Genomic DNA, 18,079 nt, shown 5'->3' with positions numbered 1-18,079 from the left:
CCAATATTTAAACCAACAAACAAACCAACCAACAGACCAACCATCACTGACATCCCAACCCAGAATTTAAGGAATGTGTTTCCCTTATTTTTCCTGCTTCCTCCTCTTTTCCCTTCCTTTGTGGTGTCATTAGGTATTTACCCTGTTCCTATAAAACAGCGTCTGTTAATATAAAGAAATTATAACATGAAATGGAAACAGGTAACTGGCACATGAGACATTATAACATGGATGACCTTGTGCATATTTATGTACAGAGAGAGATGAATACCAAAAGAGGCTGATGTCAGGAGGGAAATGTTCTTTTCCTTTCCACTCCTGTTTCCCCACCCATGAGACACTTTTGAGAAGTCGTATATCTGACCTGACCATCCAGAACCACTAAGTTTCTCATGGCATTTTGCTGTCTTGTCAAGCTATTTGCCTTACAACCAAGGGTGATTTATTGAACTAAACAAGCAAGTTCTACACTTGAATACCAGGTACTTTCATAATTGAACTTCAATATCCTCTCGTGCCCACCTCAGGGACTGGAGATGGACACTAAGCAAACCCCTCTGATCAGCCTTGCTGAATGTTTCTCTTCCACGCACAGCAGAACCAGTGATGGAAAGTGAAAAGATGTGCACTTGTGAAGATTGAAATCTCCTTCACAAAATGAGTGTATTAAGCATCTGTACTGTTTGGCAGACCTGTGCATCAATTCTGAAATAAAACAGTGTTAACTTCTCTTCAAGATTTTTACCTCTTATAGCTTCCCGCACTCTGTGTGAATTACATGGGTAAAAAATTATGCTAGCCTTTTGGACAGTGAGCTGAACAGCATATAAATCTGACAAGCATGGTGCCCATGCAAGACAATTTACCTACTACATGTCTTCTTAAGGAATCAAAATCTTTTGCTCTTTGGGGAGCACTTCTGAATCTCAACATTATGTATCTGATCGTACCTGCTGTCACACCTTCATAGCATATTTGATATTTATTCACAGTATTTCCATCTTTGTGGCATGCTGTCTCATTACTACATCATGATAATGAACTATGATTCCTGCAGTAACTTGCTCTGCAAATGAATTCCGCTTCAGAAAACATCTTTGTGCCAAAATATATGGATTTTGGATTCTCACATTTTATTAGCAACCATCGTTCTTCTTTTACAGCTATGTCACCACAAACTTGCCCATTTCATGTAAATTCATGTGTAGCTCAGACATAAAGAATGACCTTAGAGTGGTGAATGTATTGCATATAAGTTAGTTACGTATATCAATATGTTTTCAATGGGAAAACTGAATGGTCAATTTGTTTGAGAACTATGGTGATTAGTAAAATAACTGAACATAACAGTGTGTAAGTGCTTAGCTTTAGGAAAAAGTTTTTTTCTCCCCATGCATGATTGAGCACTCATAAAAACTTTATGCTCTACTTGGCATTATTCTGTGGATGACTTTTTAGCACATTACAAAATAATTAAAGATAAAATGCTACTATTCAATCCTCTACAGCTTAAATTAGTCACTTGCTATGTCTCTTTAAATAAGATAACTACATTCAAAAACTCAATGATCTTCAAGCCTTATTAGTGAAGCATTGAAAGAAAAAAAAAAAAGAAACAACTTTACAACTTTTAGGAAAACTGTTTTGTTTGTCACTTTCCCAGTTTAGTGAACAAACTTGTTCTTAATAATGGCAAAAAAATAGATTAATCAGTATTTCAGATTATAGTATGTTGATAGTGCAATAACGAACTCATGTACTGTTTGGAGCAAGCTTTCTGCTGGGCAAGCAGGGTCCTCCCAGCTCTCAGTCACCTTCGGTGGCAGGAGTCAAAGAAGCCATCAGGAGGACAGGACATTCCCAACAGATACCAATGGCATGTGGACACTTTTAGTTCCTTCCTACAAGCCTCCAGCCCCTCACGTGGCAGAAAAGAGGGGAAAAGCCAGGAAAAGTGGAGTTTTCCTTTCACTGGTGACTTTTTCATGTAACAGTGAGCTTGACTTTTTCTTAATATCACATCATCTGTTCTTTACAAGACCAGATTTTTAAATGCCTTTAATGATGCAAATAAGTGCTGGTGAGAATTGCTGAGGCTCCATTGAAGTCAATGGGGCTCTGCCAATTACACTAGTGGAGCAGCAGCCTCTTTGAGAAGAAAATACCATGAAATCAGTAGAGCCTACCAGCTAAGAGTGCTGTTGGGGAAATTACAGGAACATGTTGTCTGTAAATTATTAATAAACAATAAGTAGTTGTTTGGGTGAGTAATTCAAGTCATGTATACATTAAGAGATTCTGCAACAAGATCTGAATAGAATACTTCACAATTAAATGGAGTTTAATTAATTGTACAGTTGCCTAATAGAAAGCAAGTACTTTCCTATTTTTGGACTGTACCTGTGATAGCACAACTCTAATTATTGTGTACATCTGCTATATGTTGAGGAATCACAGAGCCAAATTGTTTACAGAAAGACTAATAATTACTGAATTTACCTACAGATAGTCATAACAATAATTTTAAATTTAAAATGTTTATATTCCACTGAAAAAAATAAAAATAAGCTATAATATGTGACATGGGTGTAGAGGTACGAGTGATTAAAGTATTCTGAATATAAATCATTGAAAAAGATCAGTGACATAGGAAACTGGTACAGGTAAGCAAAAGGTATAAACTTATGTGACCTGCATCATCATCTCCACAAACTGGAAAAGAGTAGCTGAACAGATGGGGAAATAATAATAATTATTAATAGTAAAATATTTTATAAAAATTTATTAATTGAAATATGTTTTTCTACATGAACATGTTGCTGCTACTCATATAAGATTTTCATTTTTTGTTAGAATGTTTATGTCTTTTGTAAATGGAAATGGTAAGACAATGCTCCAGTATTTCAGTGTTATATCATAACAAATTCTACTATATTAATTCTAGGATTACACACTGGACCATCAAGTGGATTAAATTTTTTCAAACCATGGAAATGACGCCCATTCTATTTTTTTCAGTCCAACCTGTAACCACACCAGGATTTCAAATTTTGAATGTTCATCCAGAGAAATACACCCACAGGAAAATAAAAATAAATAAATAAATAAAATCAGCCAAACAAACAAGCAAAACAACAAGAAATTACCTTTATGTGTGGGGATCTTCTGATTACTTTTTCTGTTGAATGTGAGAAATACATATAATTAAAGGTTTTTTCTTCCATCCATGGCCACAAGAGTTACAGCTTTGTATTTTTACACAAATTACAGGCATTATTTACAGTTTCCATTGCTATAAGAGATTTTCTAATGAAAATGAAGATTTGCAATGCCATGCCCTGCTTTTGTTCCAGATGTATTTGGAGCACACAGGGGAGGCAGAAGTGCTCTAAGGCACCAACAGGACAGCTTAGCCCCATTTCACACCGCTTAATCACAGATTGCAAATAGCAGGGGACAAGAAATAACTCTTTTCCTATTCCTAAATATTGTGGGGTTTGTTTCTAAACATGTTGTTTTCTTTGGAGGAAATAGCTAATTTAGCATGCCTATTAAGACAAAGGGATGAGTTTTATCCTATTTTTAATTGGGTTATAACTTTGATGGGAGCAATGTGTTTGTGGGTTTTTACTAGAGAACAATTGAAATTACCATTTGCATCCTGTTTGTTATTAGACTCACTAAGCATTATTAAAACCTGGACAATCGTATATAAAAAAAGTCTATGAAGATAAATACCAGGGATGTATCCTACTAGCCATTTAATTTTTGTAGCATTGACTCATTTTCAAACGCAAGCATTGAGAAACACAGTGTATGGACAATACAGTGCTGCAGGGTCTAACATTGCTCAGTACAGCCTCGTGGTGAGGAGGCTTGTACTAAAACAGAAGCTTGACCCTTCAGAATCTGCCCCTAACCTTCTGCCATAGCCTATTTGAAGGTATAAAACTACTTGCTGCTTGCTGGAAAGCTGCCGTAGTCTTCTGCTAATGCTGCACAGACAAATGCATAAATGTTGAATAATATAGCTTGAAAAATAAATGCTTATTTTTTTTTTTTTAATGTGTATTTAAGCTTAAGTCCACCCACATTAAGAAACGTAATTATTTGAATTCCGAAGTTTCTGCCACTCAATAAAACATGTAACTTGGAAAATAAGGTGTTTGAACAACTTTGTATATATCAAGAGCTTTAAACTTTTGTTATAGGTCAATGTAAGATTGCTACTACACAAAAGATCTATTTATCAGAAAAAGAGTGCGAGCTGTGGGAGATGAATATATTTCTCTCATCAGACAATTAGAAACAGATAATGACTGTTTAGAAAAGCAATGGTTTGACATTATTATTATTTAGTGTCACACTGGGGTATGTGAGAGAAGAAAAAAATCAATGCTTCTGAAGTCAGAATACTGCCTACTACTATTGAATAAATGTAAAATTATTATTAAGTGACCAATTATATATATGAAGAAAGCTCATTAAGACTAAGAATATATACCTGGAATGTCTTCTACTCTTCGTTTGAGCTTTATGAAAACATACCTGCATTTGACACAACCTAATGACTTGCACTAACTTTTCTGTACATTTTAAATGTTCTAAGAACTTTATAGATTTTATGGTGCTTTATTACAAATAATACAAAATTTGTAAATATGTAATACTTTCACATTTAAAGAAGATTTTAAATGCTAATGTGTAAGTTTAGTCAGGTTGAGAACTCTTAGAAACACATTCGTGTCTTGTGAATGTTGATAAATGAATTTTAGATCAGAACAATAAGGATTTAGAAAATGAATAACTTCCTATTTGAGAAGAGATTTATATTAAACAATCAGTGTTTGGCTTTTCAGTATGTGTGCCTGTTTGGAATTGCCTGGCTGATTTATTTTTGACCCATGTTTGTTTTACTGACGTTATCTTCAAATAAAATACTACATCCACATCTGCTAGCAGATATATTTTCACAGAGCTACCTTTTGACAGCGGCACTTCCAGAAATGTCCCCATCCCATGCAAGCTTTATTGGTGTGCTGCAGTGAGGTTGAAATGCTATTAAATAATGACTCCAGAAGAATCAGAACAATTGAAACACAACAATTCTGCCTGCTGAAACTATGTTTTAATGCAAAGCAACTCTGATAACCAAGGTAAGGCACGCTGCTCTGTTTCAGTTTATTTTTTCTTTTCACAAAGACTAGTTCTCTCCCTTTCCCTCATAACTTTACCTTCCTCTCACTAGGGCAGAGTCATGGTGAAGGGAAAGGAAATGATACTTGGTTTGATTCCAAGCAGCCCTACTTCATGGCACTCTCCCTGGCATCCAGCTTCTGACTGACTGTTTTCCCAGGCAGCAACACATTAGTTTATTAGATTCAATGTGATTATGTTGCTGGCAGATGTGGATACTCCAGTGCTCCGGTTATTTACCCCTTTGCTTCGTATTGTTTGCTACAATCACAGCCAAAAGCTCACACAATAAAAATACATCAGTGTAACTTTTCTACCAACCATTCAAGCTAACAACTTAGCTAGCAGTGATCCAGCAGCCTTTTGCTTTGATTTTTTTCCATTGTTCGGTAGTACAGAAGTGGTGAGAAAAAATAGGACCTATTTCTCAAAATGCCTGAAGAAGCAGTCAGCAACTTCCTCTGTCCTGGATACTCCTGACTGTCCTCACTTTTATTCCTCTGGATTTCTTCTGTAAAATAAAGAAATCTATCTGAGTGAACGTTATTAAATCTACTTATCTTTATTTCTCATATATATATATTTATTATTTATATTTCTCATTATATATTTATATAAATATATATGTATATATTATAATTATTTTTTTCCTCCAGGTTCTAACCCTTTAGAGCCAGAAAAGAAAAAATATATATATTTCAAAGGAAGTTTTAAAAAGTCTTAAACAACAATTAGAATGACTCTTCCATTTTTTCTACTATGAAACGTCCACATCTCTTGTAAGCTTTTATGCTAATAAGCAAAAAAAAAAGTTTTTCTTTTAGGTGCATTCCTATTATAGAAATATTTGTAATCTTAATCTTCAGAAATTGGAAAAAAAAGAAAAAAGGTTTTACCAACTATAATTAGCAAACATACAATAGCAGTTTGACATTATGAAGAAAGCAGCAGCCTCACATTTGGTAGATCAAATTATAATGTTCCTTCGCATCCTATAATTTGAAACAAAGGCCTAAAATATTATTTCATACAGACAAGACTACAGATAAGGTATAAGTATTTAAAGAAATAGTAGGATGCACACATCAGGTTCATTTTCATTTGAATGGGGATAATTCCTACTTGTTTAAAGAAAATGCTATAAATGTCACTCCACTGAGACAAGATTTCTGATCTCTGGTATAATCTAAGTATAAGTCTTAATCAAGGAGGATTATTACTGCAAATTGAATGGGCTGTGGCTTGAGATATATCCAAACTTCAAAGTTTAATGCCATGTCTAAAAATACGGTTAGATCTAAAACCACAAAAACTGATAAGCCACTTCTTTCTGCGTCTCAATTCTTCACAATATGCATAAGCTTGAACAGAGACAATTTTGTAATCAAGACTGATATTTTCTTTCAAATGCCATATTGATCAGCACAGTAAATGACATGTTTCCAAGTACGTGTTATATAGCCTTAAAGCACTACATTTTAGCAAACACAAATGAAAAAACTCTAAACATGGGGTGAAACTATAGCCTGCGATAACTCACAATAATGAATGGGCTTAATATAATAATAATAGGGTGAAACAACTAAGAATAACTTGCAGATAAATAATATCTTTCTGGATGTGGGCTCAAAGTGCTGAGCTATTAATGTTTCAGGACTCACAAAATCCCGGAAGCCCTTTCTCACTATCATAGCAGAAAACCTGCAACTTGCAGGAACTTTAGATGCTGTAAAAGAAGCCTGAACCAACAGCTTCCCACCCTGGCACAGGCAGAGGCTGTACCAGGAGCGCACACATGCAATATACCAGGGTGCCTCAACTAAGTGCCTAATCACTAAGCTGTGAAAGGAAAAAATACAGAAAAGGATCAATTTTCACCCTAATCCACTAGATATCCTTTAAAGAATTTTCTTTTCTAGTTGCAGTTTGCCTTAATTATTTTTTTTCTATTCTGAGCAAAATTTTAATTCTCTACTTCTTCTAGGAATGTGATAGGCACTAAAAAGTTTTTTTTAGCAATTTATCTGAATTTGATATGTATTGGCTAATTGACACTGACAATGCAAAAAATTATTCTACCAAGATCTTTGTTGTGGCTCTTAAAATCTAGAGGATAGATTTATAAGTATGGACATTTAAAATGTTTTAGATCATAAATATATATATATGTCTGCTCTACATTAAGATATAGTAGAGTTACTTGTGGTATTTAATCATTCTCAATAATGTATACAAATGGGGTTCTCCTAGGTTATTCTTTATGAACAATAATATTTGTTTTCAGATAAGGCTCAGGAACCTTAGAAAATCTTAGGCTATTCAGATTTCATTTGTTGTTGTATAATTAGATATTAAGTTCTAATTAAACAACAATGCTAATGTTAATTCTGTGGTGAATTATTACAGGAGAACCATGCGACTTTCACTAATTAAACACTGAGAAACAGATGCAAGATTAAACAGTGTATTTAAAATCTAAGGAAAGCATGGAAATTTCAAGTGACAAGAACACAGAATGAAAAGCAGTTGCATATAGTTCAAGGAAGTTAATTCTTTTTGTCATTACTTTTGCTGTAAAGGACAGCATGTTCATGAATATTTGCTTTATTACAACAGAAAGTGATTTATTTTTTTTTTCCTACCGATTTTTATCTATGTTGCTTCTCTAGTGTTATGAAGTAAGGATATCTTATATTTTTCCCACTTGCCTCTCTTTTAACTCTCTACCTTCCAGGTAGATGGGATCTCACTGAGAAGAGGAGGACGATAGAGGTAAGATCAGCCTGAGTTACCCCGGCACAGACACAGGGATGGCTCACCACCTACAATTCCTGTGACATTAGTTAAAGCATATATTTAGCACTGGGATATGAACACACTAATATGGCAAGCATTCAACATATTTTAAGTAATTATTTAATGGTCAGGTTTGTGTTTTTTTCCTACCTCACCTGCAGCTACTCAAATACAGTAAATATAACTTACAAAACACTAGGAGCTACCCATCAGCAGACACAACAGCTGATGTGTGAGTTATACATTCAGCAATAATTCAGATAATTCACAGTAATAAGAGGCGATTTGAATTTCAGAATTTTCATGCTCAAGATCTCTTTGGAGAGGCAGGTTCTTTCTGCTCATAGTTTGCTTCTGATTTTAAAACTCTGAACCACCAAACTCAAATTTAACTCCAACAACAAAATAATGAGTGGATGTATGGGGCAGAGGGCTCTGAGAAGTAACTCCAAAGCAGCAGTAGCTTTGTAGATGGGATAAAATGAAATTGAGTCCACAGCTGAGAGCATAACATTGTACCATGCTTCACAAAGCAAAATCACTGGCACTCTATTTGTTGGAGTAGAAAAAAAAAAAAGAGAAGAAAGAGCATTTTTTTCTCCAAATTAAATTATCTCCAGAAAGTATTTCCTTGCTGACAAAGTGCATGTCCTTCTAAAGAGGGAAAAAAGTATACCCACAAGAAATGAGAATCTATACAGAATTTCTGATACATAACAAATTGTCTTAATTTGACCTGGAACAAGACAGATTTATAATAGACAATCAGCATATTCATAAAGAAGGGACTTGTATACTTTTAAGATAACTTTAAATGTCAACAAATTACAGAGCAAAAGTGCTGTATGCTAAAATGAAGCCTTAGTAAAGTCTCTTTGGTTGAACTGATATTAATTGGACGTACATTTTCTTCCTCTTAATTATAACTTGGACTCTGGAAATGCAATGATTGAACATTTGCCTAATCCTTGTAACTCCACAGTAATACTTGACAAACTTTATACTAATGCCTTCATTCCAGGACTATCCGGTTAATAGGATGGACCCAAAGTGCATTGATACCAACAAAACCAGCATCGAGTGGGAACAGAGCCATTAATATGAAAAACAAGAAGCAATCCGTCTGTGTGACACATTAGTCTGGTGCCTGCTGAAAATGAAACTGTGTGACTATATTGAAGATTAGGTCAGGATAGTCAGAGTCCTGGCAAGTCCTCTCATGTTAACTCTTGGTATAAATGCGGCTGTCATGCTTGACGGCCATTTAACCAGGCAGAAATCCCAAAATAAATTGGTACCCACACCGTGTACTGCTCGACCTCTCCAACAGCTAATGGCCGACCTTCATAGCACACCACAAATTATCAGGAATATTCAACTGCCATTTTTGCAATGCTGTTACAGACACCACCTCCAATCAAGATTTATGTTCTATGTACAAGAAACTGAATAAAGTTTACCTGTAAAAGGTATACCTGTCCCGAGGTGTACAGCTCAATAACATCCCACCTTCTGTTATTGCTCCACACAAAGTGCTCATCAAAAGTATAGTATGGTTGAATAATTAAAAAAAAGTAAAATAAAATTATTTTGCACTAGCATTCATTTTATTCATTTAAACCCTCTTTCTCTAGTATTCATGCCTTGTGTTTATTTATCAATATTACTTTTTTCAGTATAAAAACATCAACACAAGCTTTGAAGGCAACAAGGTTTAGATTCAAAGGTAGAATGTGGAGGAGAATCCAAAAATCATCAAAAGCTGAATAAACTAAATTGTAAGAATTGTGGTATCCAAGGTATTCCACTTGTTAGGTCTTAAAAAGTATTTTTAAAGTGCTTCATGATTGAAAAATACTGCCTCATTAATCAGAAGCACATCAAGCTAAGAGCTCTAGTAAAGTCAGAGAGAGCCATTGGTGCTAATATTAGGAAATGTGTATTATTTTTCAGAGATTATTCAGGCATTAAGTAGCCAGTCAAAAGATATACCCCTTTGTTCACAACACGAATGACTACATAGGATCAAGGCCAGGCTGGATGAGGTTTTGAGCAACCTGATTTAGCGGGAGGTGTCCCTGCCCGTGGCAGGTGGTTGGAACTGGATGAGCTTCAAGGTCCCTTCCAACCCTAACCATTGTGTGATTCTGTGACTCTATGACAAAGAAGGAAATGATGAGAACACAATGTAGAGATGTGATGGATATGGTTTTTAACTCTTAATTGAAATTGGAATGAGCCTTAGGCAAGGAATTAGAGGACAGAAATGACCTGTGGAGGCTCAAAGGCTAAAGTATGAAGAAAGTATGAATTAAGAATACTGGTCCCAAATCCTACTAATCATACGTACATATCTGTTCGGGTTCAGAGGAGACCAAATAAAGAGCTGGTTTGCACAGTACGGCTCTGCTTTAATCAGGAAATATTTGGACCAATACTCTACTTTTTAATTTAATAGTTTGCACAGTTAATATTATTTATTTAGTGTTTTATCCCATGTCCTCCTTAAATAGGAAACTAGAAGTATGGAAAATTTACAGCTGGGATTGGCTTGTCTTATCAGCATTACTTATATATGCAAACAAGCAAGCAACAAACAGAGGTCTCTTAGGACACATCCAGCACTATTCAGTAGAGAATCATGTATGAACAGCATATACGTCTTTATGACACACAAAAATTGCATGATATTGTTAACTATCTAAATTGGAGATCAGCCAAACGTGAAACCATGAAACTGCACTTTTTTGTTTGTTTGTTTGTTCAGGAATTTCTCTGAAAAGTATTTTGTTGTTGTTGTTATTTGTTTGTTTCTAATCCTCACTGAGAACATACCTGTTACTGGTAAGAAACTTCCAGTGTCCTGCAGCACTGAGCTGCCCCGTGCTGTGGTGCCGTGTTGTACACACCAGCCACCAAGCTGATTTAATGCACTGAAGTGCATACAAACAAGCAGAATTGTGTTTTTGCAGATTTAAATCTTTGAGTAATGCCCGTAGCTTGCTGAAAATCCTTTTTATTGAAAATTGAATATGTCAGCTCAGTCATCACTTTAATTTGTTTTAAAAGATTTATTAGAGTTTGATGGTTTTTCTTTTGCTTGATTTTTATGTATTTTCCTGATAAAATTAAAATCATTGGAGCTTCAACTAGAGAGAAGAACTTCATCAATGTGTCAGCAAGTGAGCATGATTTTAATAAAACACTTTGGGAAAGTTTTTACTGAAACATTTTGAAACTTTGCAGGAGGCACAAAGAATTCATGGGTACAGAGAGCTGGAAACTATAATACTAAAGATCAGCTCCACTACACTGCTAGTATTTCTTGCTTCCCGTGGTACTGAATTTGAGTTCTGGAATTGTCTGTTTTGCTTTAATACCACAGAAACATAGCCCTCTCCTTTGTTTCTTACGCACATACAGACACTCACTCAAAATCTTTACGTTATCTCTTGAAAATATCTGAGATAGTATTGTAATACACATCTGCGCCTTTCTCAGGAGCCCAGGAAGCAGTTTTAAACTGCTCACTGCATACGGCTGAAGCTGCTGCAACTGCAACATAACACCAAATAAAATCTGTGCTAGGTCTGCACAGGTCCATCCCTGGAGCCTGGAGAAGGTGATCTTGGATGCCACCAAGCTGGTGGCACTGGCTCTAGTGGCGACACCTCACTGAGCACAGGCCAGGGTGTAACATTTGTCTCCCTGTACCATTTTGTTATTATTGTTGTTATTATTATTGTGTAGCTTGGTGTAAGACCCTCCATTCCAGCTTGTTTATGAACCATTGCAATATGTCCTTTATCTTTCAAATGCACTTGCCTTTGGCATGGCACACCACAGCCATAACATCAATCTTTTCTGTGATACACTTCTCTTCACTTGGCACAGCAGAAAATTAGCAAAATCCCCCAGAATAACAAAGGGAACATCAATTACACAGATCAATCAAGCCTAAAAGGACAACAGAGAATTACTCCTTTTTGATGATGATGAACTCTGAGAAATTGCATGTGGGACAACAGTTAGATATATAGGAATCTATTAATTACCCTACTGAATTTTGGGAATCTTACAGATTGCCAATCCTCCTCATCCCAGAGGCTGCTAAGCTAAATAACAAACTCAATATGCTTGGTCTCTACATTTATAGGTACAAACAGTGCTTCGAAATGTTATTTTTAGAAATGCAAATGAGTATCAGCTGAAAAATATACAAAATTTGAAGGTTTTTAATAATAATAAAAATAAAACCTTAAAATTGTATTTCATGCAGTATGGAATAAGATATACCCTATTTATATGTGTTTCAAAGTATTACATTTTCCTTTGGTACTCAACTGTAATAAGATATAACTTCATGCACTCTCTGGGTATTACGGGAAATATAATATGCACCTGCACAAAAATTCCACTTTGATTTAGAAAATTGTCTCCCTCACACAAATTATGTTATGCCAGCAGTAGCACTTAAAAATTAATTTAAAATATCCTACTAGCCAGTTAAAATTACTTAAAATGAACATTTGAGGTAAGTTGTATGATAGACAAATGAAAATACTAAGAGCAAACCATATCCAGCATGGAAATGAAATACTATTACCAAAATGCAAATGCTGTCAGCTTTGTATTCCTGAGCTTCCCCATGAAGATCCAGCTGAAATTAATATGCAGTGAAACAGCAAAAGAATCCAAATGGTAAGAAATACAAAGTAATGCATACAGGAGAGGAAAGTCTGAACTACCCAGCTCCCTTCTTTGTTTCAAAATTAATTCTAGCAACTCAGGAAAACGATGGGCCCCATTTTCAACAGTTAAGAGCAGACCTCTGTTCAACATAGTGTTGGCTGACAGCAAACAAAACATTAGGATGCATAAGTGGGATGAAGAACAGTATAGAAAAGATGATAACATCATTACAGAAATCACTGATTTACTCTCCCATCTGAAACACTGTACTCAGTGCCTATCATCATCTCAGAAAGCATCCTACTGAATTAAATGGCTTTTGAAAAGAGGCAATAAGAATGATTGGGGACATGGAAAACTTTTCTATTGAAGTAAAATTTAAAAGATTGAGTTTGTTTACCTTAGAGTAGAGGCAAATGCTAGAAGACATAATTAAAATGCACAGACTTACTAATGGCAGAGGGCTGGTGGAATCCTGTTTTCTAAGTCTTGTATTGTGAGAATTTGATGGCGGTGTGAGATTGAGAGATTACTAACTGGGAAAAATAGCTCTTCCAGTAGAATATGTAACAAGGCAGGCAAAGTCATCACCACAGGGACATCACTGAGGCCTATGTCTGAGGCCTATAATGTAATCAGATGCTGAAAAGAACTGTATTTTGTTTTCTCCAGATAATGATGGCAGCCAAAGTTACAGCACTAATTTAGAAAAAGGAATTTAGGTGTTGGAATTAACTAATTTTTAACCAGTAAGGATCAGATATTTTCTTGAAAGTTATTTCGTCTTGCTGAGCACTTGAACTTGCTTGAAAGGGATTTACTTGGGACACAGTCTGAAATGAAACACTGGATGGATGAATGCTCAAATCAATCCTCTCTGCCAACATCTACATTTACACAGGCCTTCACTTCTGTTTACTGATTTGGAAGTTACTGTTTATATTTCAGATTCAATATTTAGAGCTGCTACTTTCTGAAGAAGTCTGTGTGTGTCAGAAATACATCTCTATTAGGCTGTGGCTACCCTGAGGTGAAACATGGTAGAGAACTGGGGCTGGTGGCAGCAGTAGCTGTAGGAGAAACAGTAATCAGTCCAAAATATCCACAGGGCAGCAATAGGAACACAGCTCCCACAGTTTAAACTCACGTTTAAACTATGGGTCCTGGAAAGGAAGAAGAGAACAGAGGATTATCTCAGGGGCAGAGCAAGATCAGAAGGACTAAGGAGAAAAATGACCCAGACATGCACAGAGAGAAGCCATCACCATGGGGGCTGAAGTGAAAAGGGGAGGAGGAGGAGTCATTGGGCTGACAGGTTTTAAAAGAACATTAAACCCCTTGGGGTTTACTGTTTTTGGCCTGTTTCCCATTCCTCCTAAGTGGATTTTACTGACTAGTAAGTCTATCCCAGACCCAAATCTTTGCCATTCAGCAATCTTATTTTCCCTAAATAGCTAAAAAATAAAGACAAGAACCCTGCCACCACTACTGAACATCACACTATTTTTCTGTTTCTGTCTGGATAAGAAAAATACTAAGATGCTTTGTTCTGAGATTGCCTGATGAATGGAAGGATGGATGGTTTTGTCCCACCAAAGCTAGACTTAAACGTGCAGTCTGGGGTTTTGCCAGACGACAAACTTTGTATTGACTTTAACCAAGCTCTCAAATCGATTACCAAGCAATCTACAAAAGATAAAGGCATGTAGTTGGGGACTGATCTAAGTAGTCAAGAAAATACAGTCAGTGTTGATAAATTCTTTAGACAACAGTATAACATGTAAGTGTTTGGATTTCTGTAGCAATGTACATTTCCAAACCAGTGTACAAAATCATAAAGGCACAGTAAAAAAAAATTGTAGCAGCTTTTCCTCTCTTTCTGCCCTGCACCTGTTAATTGCAGAAACAGTAGTTAAAGAATAATGTGAATGTATTTTATTTTAATTTAGCTTACTGTACAAGACTACTACTTCCTGACAAAACTGTAGTTTCTCTATTTCCTTCATTCTCAGTCTGAACAAGTAAGATGCAGTCACTGTTCTGGGGATGACAAACACATAGATCAAAGTTTCTGTATTCCCAAGACAACCAAGATCTGATGTACAGCTAGGCTTTGGGAGAAATTCTTGATTTTCAGAGGTGAAATAAGTTATAGAAAGCCCTTTTTTTTTTTTTTTATGCATTCAGGATTTTTCTAGGTCCACTAATCAGCAGTGTATAATAGTAAGAAATCAAAACCTTAATACCAGAAACAGTGGTACCATTAAAAACAAACAAATCACAAACAGAAACAATAAAAGCAAAACCTCCATAGAAAGAAGATGGTTGATGCCTTTCTTTTCCTATTAGGGAATCCTTTTCCTAGGAAGTGCTTTTTTCTTTTTCTAGGCACAAGTGCAGGTATTCTTCTTAGCCTGCCAAACATACTTCTATATGTGGGACCTCTATCACAGCAACAGTTTTTTTCATAATGCTCCCAATCTTCCTAATTCTCTTCAGTCAGTTCACTTCCTAATCTTCCCTCAATCAACACTGTATTCCCCATGCTTTTAAAGTAAGAATAAACCCCTATGAAGCTATCATACACCAGTCTTCAACAGAAAAGAAAGTGGGGATTTACTATTAATCATTATTAATACAATCTTTCCATTATCATAAATTAAGGTTTATTCCAGCTAATCTAAAAGAGGGTTAAACTAAAGCTGCTTGAGTTGACTGGGGTGCTGGCACAGCCTCACCTCGGCAGATCTCTAGCCCACCTTTCTCATCTCTCCTGGGGAACGTTCCCACTAACCCAGTGATTAATGCCACCTGGGCAGCATCCTTTCACCTTGATCATGCTGAGGCACTGACAGTAATACGACTAAAGAATATTTCCTAACAGTACAGCCTTCTTATTCTAGCTGCAAGGAAGATACTTTAGGGGCACACTGACCACTTAAAAATTATTAATATAATAAGTAAATTCCATGCAAATAATTAATTAGCATCCTTTGCAGAACTCCGTTCCTATTTTAAGTTGCCAAATGCTCATTTCCATTTTCTGCAATTACATACCTACTTATGTGTTACATAAAATTAAATCAATGGCTTTATGGTTTAAATGCTGCTGATGTTGCTACTTCATCATGAATATGAAAGCTGGGATTTACAAAATGCAGCATGGTTTGGAGCTGGGAGCTCAGAGCAATGGTGCAAAATAACTTCAGTTACACCTCACCACTGATACTTTCTGTAAGCAGACTGATGCCTTCATTCTGAGGTTCTTTTTGAAAAGTCATCTTTCTCAGAAGCTCTTACTAAAATTTTTTTTTCCCCTTAGTTTACATAAAATCATCTGAATATCTATTTTCCATCCATATTTCTCAAACAAGTCAATATATACCTATCATTCTTATCTTACTGCTTTTTCTACGTACTTTTTACAGGTATTTTGTTTTGATTATATCATTCTAATAAACCTCATTATAAATTCAATTATTATATAAATATAATAATTTTCTAAATCTATATTTTGATTGCTTACAGTCAAGAACATCAGACTAGTCTTGGTTCTTTCAATAAATACTGTATTTCCAAATACTTACAGTAAACCACTCTTCCAAATTTCCTGAAACCCATTGCTACCCTCTCAATACACATCAAATGCTAATCCAGATACCCAAATACATACATCTCAGGCTGCCCAGAAATCAGTTGGATGCTTCTGCAGACAAAGTAAAATGGAGCAGTAGAGCTCACAAAACGCATACAGAAGTGTCAGCACTAGACTTCAAAAATAAATGTGACTTATTTGACTTCTACCAGAAAGGCTGAGTTCAGAAGCAGTCCTGGGTGACAAAGAATACAGAATAGCTCCTGGGGCAGTTTTGTTCTTGATGTAATCCCAATTTCTGAAAAATCCCACTGCACTGAGCTCCAGGAAAGTTCTGTCTCTGAAAATACTTCTGAGCTCTTTCCACACCATTTAGTATGGATCTGCATTGAAATCCTACAGGCGGGGCACCTTTTGTGCACCCTTCTACACGTGAAGTTAAGCACAAATTCCTAGAACATAATTTATGGGATATAGCTTTATATAAGATATGCAAATTTGAAGATGAAAGAGAAAATGCAATTTCATTTTCCATTCCTTTTTAAATATTACCAAAACCTGAAGCAAAAATCCTGCAAGAACTGCTACCTCAGAAAATACCGTGAGTCTGGCTGTTATGGCCTTTGTGAGAAAAATGAACAAGAGGAAGTGGTGTGTCAGAAAGAGGCACTGACTTCAGACGATGAAAAATAGAAATTCATTGCAAGTTTGGTCCATAAATTCCTCACACACACACAAAAAAAAAAAAAAAAAAGATTTAAGGAAAACAAAAACAACAAAAAAAATGAACCAGAAAAGAATAAGCAACCAGAAAAGAAAACCCAACCCAAAAAAAACTCCCATCAGTAAGCAGCCATGACAAACTGCAGAGCTGAGCTGCAGGACTGCTGCTGGGGCACAGTGAGGAGCCCAAAGGGAGGTCTCACCATCCTCACTCTCAGGACGAATAACCGTTTCCAGCCCAGCTGCTATTTTCCATACACTCTGGGCATGAGGATTAAGGGAGCATGGCAGTGCTCCAGATAAACTTTCTGGGAAAATTAAGGGCTCCTTTCATCAATATTTGATTTTTTTTCCCCCTCACATTTTAGCTTGGACTCAGTTCTGCTAATTTTGCTATATACACTCACAGCCCTTGACTTAAGCAATGCGTGCCACATGTACTGATGCCAAAAAAGAAGAAAATCCTTTTCAATCCTCAAATGACAAAAATCAGTGGTGCAAGACAGCACTAAACACTAGCAGTTGTTTTTTTGGCTCTAGTTTCTCAAAGGGGATCCAGAACATAAACATGAATTTGGAACAAATTTCTGAAACTCAGGCACCACCCTCATAAACAAGAGACACTAAGTAGACTTCAGCTACCACCAAGGAATTATTTTTTTTGCTATGACACCTCCCCCACAAACCAAACCTATTGTTTCAATAAAATATGGCAGTTGTAAATACTAAATCTATAGCATGAGTGATGCTTCCTTCATCGCAGAGACTGCTCAAGAACAGCACAAAATGACCCTTGGGGTGCTGGCAATGTCAGTGTCAGCTTGAATTACAAGTTACATAAATCTAAGTTACACAAGTTATATCCCCTAAAAGCTGATCCAACTTGCACTAAATTATTTGGCAACATTTCTGTTTGCAAATCAGACTCATGGATTTGATGTGTTTTTTATTTTGTCCTTTCTGCCATTTTCTCCTAGTTTTCAACCTTCTCTCCCAGTTTGTGTTTCCACAAAGCAGCGGTGACCAGGAGAAACCTCACCCTGCTTTTTCTTCCAGGTGAACATCTCACAGAAGTTC

This window comes from Anas platyrhynchos, chromosome 9 (genome assembly GCF_047663525.1).
Source record: "Anas platyrhynchos isolate ZD024472 breed Pekin duck chromosome 9, IASCAAS_PekinDuck_T2T, whole genome shotgun sequence".
Lineage (NCBI taxonomy): Eukaryota > Metazoa > Chordata > Aves > Anseriformes > Anatidae > Anas > Anas platyrhynchos.
Note: the sequence above shows the minus strand (reverse complement) of the source record.